The 5,289-nt window shown below is 53.3% G+C and overlaps 1 protein-coding gene and 1 long non-coding RNA gene across 2 annotated transcripts in view; both read left to right on the forward strand.

The window, feature by feature from the left end:
• The window catches only part of SKAP1 (src kinase associated phosphoprotein 1), a 117,004-nt gene that overhangs the window by 61,998 nt on the left and 49,717 nt on the right, over nt 1-5,289 (forward strand). The window lies entirely within an intron of this gene.
• On the forward strand, nt 14-611 carry LOC110388496. Its single transcript, XR_002432896.1, has 2 exons — nt 14-310; nt 431-611. It is a non-coding gene; the product is annotated as an uncharacterized LOC110388496 (long non-coding RNA).

Below are 5,289 nucleotides of genomic sequence, written 5' to 3' on the forward strand. Positions count from 1 at the left end.
ATGGGGTTGGGGATGGGGATGGGGATGGGGATGGGGATGGGGATGGGGGGTCACTGTGCAACTAACACCATAAAAAATTCCTTCCATCACCAGAACGATATCCATTCTAGCCAAAACGTTCAGGTTTTGTTTCTGAATGGAAATCTAAAAAGTTTTGGCTGGGAGTTGGACGGACAAGGGAGAGAATGTCCCGGGTTGTAGCGCTCAAACTGACTTGCTTCTTACGTCCTTATTTTTTCCTAAACTCCAGAACTTTACTTTATGAAAACCAAGCTTTACCAACACAAAAAGCCACCTCTCCCCCTTTGCAGTAAGACTCGCTGCTGCTTTTTTTTTTTTTGGAGCTTTCTGGCCAACGGCTCATAGCACGGATTAATCTCTGTATTAAAAGCAGGAGAGGCAAATGGCCAGATGTTTCATTTCCAAACAGGTCACAGTGCAAGAGCAGGAAACTTCTTCATGTGAAATTTCACGCGGTTTGCTAGCACGGCCCCGCTGCCAGCGCGCGACAGCTGCATCGATCCAATTCGGGGCCGTTACTGTCTGCTGGATCAATGATCAGCAAAGTAAAAAGTCACTTACTGCCCATGACACGGGCTGTGTCGTTAGGACCTATCGTGTCAAGGAGCCTGGTTTTATTAACTCTGTAATTACCTGTTAAGCCAAATCGGCCAATTTTATTGCACATTTTCTCCTACCTGGGCGGGGACCTTTGCCTCCCTATTAGAGCCCTGAGCATCCCCTCATTTTTCTCTCGTCCCTCTGGGGTCCCGTGCGTCACTCGCCGTGGCTGTGGCTGGGAGCACGGGAGGTGAGCATTCCCTCCTTGCACCCGTGCTGGCTCCTTGCTGGGACAATCTCCCATGGAGGCCATGGGGCAGCCCGGCTGCTAGAGCCCCTCTGTTGGACCAGAGCCCGAGGACAAGCATGGAGCAAAGCTGGGTGCTGGGAGGGGAGGGCTGTTTGTAGGCACCGTGCGGTGTCTTCTCCGTGCTCCTCACCTTGAGAGCTCAGAGGGTCGGACAGGAGCTCCTTATGTAGAAATATCAGCGTGCTTTGGTGTCCCCTTGGCCTCCAAGCCTCACTTTAATTATTTACTTATTCGGTCTTTCCTTTTAACATCTTGTTCCTTTTGCTCCAGAGGAAGAGGGGAGTCCCTCAACCCGGGGGAAGGAGGCCAAGGGCAAATCTTGGCCAAATTCTGCGCCGGTTCTGGGGAAGCTGAGCCTCAGTGCGGCAGTGTGGAGCATGGGGGTGACAGCAGTGGGGTGACAGCAGCAGGCGCTCACTGGGGGCTGGAGGGAAGGGATGCTGATGGCCACAGTGCTCGGGCAGTAACGGAGCCTGCAGAAAGTCGTGGGTGAGGATCCTGCTGTTGGTTAGCTGCTCTTGGCCGTCCCAATGGAGCCCAGTCTTGGGGTCTGGGGGAGGCACAGCGGGGGGTGCCCACTGGCATAGCCTTGGAAGCCGGGATTTGCTGGGAGTGCAGGTTGTGGAGTAAAAGGGAGCGTTTAAGGAATCCATCCAGGGGAATTCACTAGCTTATTATCAAGTACAGCATCTAGAAAATCAGATATTTTTATCGCTAATCTGTGCTTTGGGCATTTGAGAGGACAGAGGAGCTGCAGGCCTGCTGTCATTTATGGATGAGCTAATTCTTGCTGTGCTGAAATTAGATGTTAAAGTAGTCCCGGCTTATACCCAGCATGCATGCAGAATTCCTGTTACGGAGCCAGCTGTGCAGATAGAAAATCTGGGAGCCCAGAATTAAATTTCTTGTTCAGACCCAAGAGATTGGAGCAAGATCCTGTAAACAGCCCTCTCCTTGCAGGGCAGCCTGCATGCAAATACTGAGTGTTTGATCTTTCCCTGGGTGCTCTGGCCTGGCAAAAAATGGGAAGGGAAGGGAAGGGAAGGGAAGGGAAGGGAAGGGAAGGGAAGGCAAGGCAAGGCAAGGCAAGGCAAGGCAAGGCAAGGCAAGGCAAGGNGAAGGGAAGGGAAGGGAAGGGAAGGGAAGGGAAGGGAAGGGAAGGGAAGGGAAGGGAAGGCAAGGCAAGGCAAGGCAAGGCAAGGCAAGGCAAGGCAAGGCAAGGCAAGGCAAGGCAAGGCAAGGCAAGGGAAAAGAGATCTGGCACTACTGATAAAATTGTGTTAGGGAGCAGGTGGCTGAGTGCAGCCCTGAGCCAGAGAGCTGCAGGGTCTGGGATTGGTGTGAGATGGGGACAGAGATGCAGGGGGCTGCTGTAGTGATTGTGCTGCACTTGGATGTGTTATCTGCTCGCTTCGGTGCATCGCTGACAAATAGAAACGAGCAGGTGAGAAGTCAGGTGGCAAAGTTTCCCCTTGGAAGGGGAAAGAAAGGCACGCATCACATTCTGCTGCCTCACCGGGTTCAAGACTGAGCTCGGAGCTCCCAGAGCTGCAGAAAGTCCCTCTGGGTGTTCCCACTCCCACATGGGGACAGAGGGACCCGCTCTGTTCGGGTGCATGGGAGCAGACCCGCTGCAGGGAGAGCCCTCGCTGCCCACCCTCGAGTGTTTACTCTGCGCATGTTTTAGTGCTGCTGGGGTCACTGCCACTGACCCAGGGACCAGTCTGTCTCACACTGATGTCAAGAGACTGACATCCGTAAAAAATGAGCCGAGCCCCGTTTACCTACGGACGAGTTCTTGTCTCAGGGGCCGCACGGGAAGAAGGCAAAAGCGACGGAGGCGAAATGCGGCAGTGATGTCCCGTGCCAACAAAAAGAGCGCGTGCCTCCTCTAGAAAAGATGCAAACTATCAGCGATCGCTGACAGAGCTCCCCCCACCTTAACCGTGGGATGGGGTTTATTCCTTAAACCGAGCGAGTCTGTGCTTTGCTGGAGGGCAGTGTGGAAATCAGGGAGAAACACAAGAAAGACCTCAAAAAAGGGCACTACCAGAGCCCAGAGCCACATTGGACCCCTAGGACCCAGTCCTGATGCGGCCTCCCCCCCCGGGCACCCCCCGGTGCCGAGCTCCCCCACCCCATTCCCATCCCTCCCTCTGCTTCTCTATTCCCTCTGCTTTAATGGGGGAACGTGAGGGGGTGGGGGGAGGCTACGGCTTTGCGGAGTGCTCTCAATGGTCTGTAACGTGCAAGCAAATCTCAGCTATAATGTAAAGCGTAATAAGCAGTTTGCAGGCTATGAATCTGCAATTAAAACAGTTATAGTTAATTTAAATAGTAGAAAATGAGGTTGATTTAATGCTTATTGATTTGGTAATGGGCACCGGCTGCATGTGACCAACTGACTCTGGGTCACAGCGGTGCTCATAAAACCGCGTCGTTCTGTTCAGTTTATTTCCCCCCCCACGTCTGCACCTTCTCGCCCCATATCCCCCCTCCCCCAAAGCAACCAAACCCCATTGCTGGGCAGTGGGATCCTATGGTTGTCTGTACCCAGCGGTGGGTCCCAGCCCCACGGTTTGCATCCATGGAGAGCAGCACTCGCTCCTGGTGCAAAGCCCTTCCCTGCATAGAAATGGTGGCCGGAGCGTCTGGCCAGCAGCAGCGCTCAAACCGACCGTGTTCAACATTAGAGTGGTGTGTTTTTAATTAAAATTGATTTTGGACGAGGTCCCTAACTAGTGTTTCTAATGGCTGCTTTTTTTTTTTTTTTTTTTCCCTCCTGATTGCAAAAGATAAAGCAGGAGGAGGGAGCAACGCGTGGTGAGCAAAGGGCAGCAGGGCTGAGGGCAAAGAGCAGCTCCAGGGTTATGGTGTGGGATGGAGGTGCTCTGATTTTGTAACCCCAGCACGCTCCTGAAGTCCGCAGTGCCCGTGGAAGAGGCACTGGTTGGGCTGCGTGAGCTGCCGTATCAAAGCTACGGATTCGATGTTGAGCTGTTATTTTTCTCTTTATTAATTAATTTTTGGCAGAGCCTTTATCGGGACTCTTTTAATTATCAACTCTTGGCACAGCGTTAATCCTCTGAATGCGCTGAAGTTAATTCTCAGGTTATTACGTGTTCTAGCCTGAAGCTCGGGTTTAATTTGTTAATGAAAGTCGGGATTTCCCTAAGGCGCCCGTGGGCGCTGGATCCCCATTCCGAGGCAATTTGGGTTCCTTCATCCTGGCCCCATTAACACAAACGAGAGCTTTCCTGCGCCCTGAGGTCCCGTGCCCTCAGGTGTGCTCGAGGTGGAGTGTTTCCCTGCATGGCTGCAAGTGTTTGACTCACTGCTGGAACATGTACCACCCAAACAGAGGCAAATGTACAACCCAAGTGTGCGCAGGAAATCCGCGTGCTCCCACTCCGAGCATCCCTCTCTGCTCGTGCTCCACAGACCTGCAAGCACCAATTCATTGCCAAGAAGATTCCCCAAAGAATCAAGGCTTGCTGCAGCTTGCACCAAAGCAGCAGCGCTGGGTTATTTTCTTACCCGCTGCCACGTAAATTCAGAGGATAATTCAGTGTAAGGCATTGGAGCTGCTGTGGATTTGTGGCGGCTGAAGTCAGGCTGAACTTGCTCTCGTGCCAACTTCATTTGGCCTAAACTTCTTCCCGTGCTTGGGCAGAAAGAGTTAATTTTTGAGCTCGCACAGAGAGAGAAGGGGGGAAATATGCCACAGAGCAAACTTGGATAAAGCAGAGAAGATGCAGATGGGCCGGTCTTGCAGGAGGCATCCTGGAGCCAGGCCAGATGCATTTTCCACATGCCGCAGGAGTTAGTCTTTGGGCAGATGGGACTCCGGGGTCACCCAAGAAGACGGCAGCGGGAAGGTTACCTTGTAGGAGCATTCAGCACACTGGGAGCAGGAGCACAGGGGTCAGGCACGCTCTACTGTACAGCCACCGTGCAGAGAAAACAAAGAGCAAGGGAAGCGACGCTAAAAAAATAATGTCGGCCCCTCCAGGGTTTTTCCAGCAGCAAGGCTGGGGATGCTGCTGAAGTTCCTCTCCTGTGCTGTCGGTTGCATGGGGAGATTGGGCCGCGTTGCTTCTCCCCTTTCCATTCCTCGGGGCACTGTGGATGCGTTGGATGCATCCCATGTTCTGGGCTCCGAGCTGCAGCACCCAGGGGGCTGTGGCCCCGTGCTGCTGCTTCTTGCCTGGGGGCTGCAGGGCTGGAAGGGGCATTCCCTGCACTCGGCACCGGCTTATGGAAAGCCCAGCAGATGTTTCCTCCCTCATCACAACGCAGCTTGTCGGCCATCCCAAGAGGGGAATTAAAACGGGCTGGGGACAGGCGAGGCTCTGTGCTGGAGCTGCTGAAAAAGGGGGATGAAAAGCTTTTCTTTTTTTTTTTTTTAACCCCCCCCC

This window comes from Numida meleagris, chromosome 26 (assembly GCF_002078875.1).
Source record: "Numida meleagris isolate 19003 breed g44 Domestic line chromosome 26, NumMel1.0, whole genome shotgun sequence".
NCBI lineage: Eukaryota > Metazoa > Chordata > Aves > Galliformes > Numididae > Numida > Numida meleagris.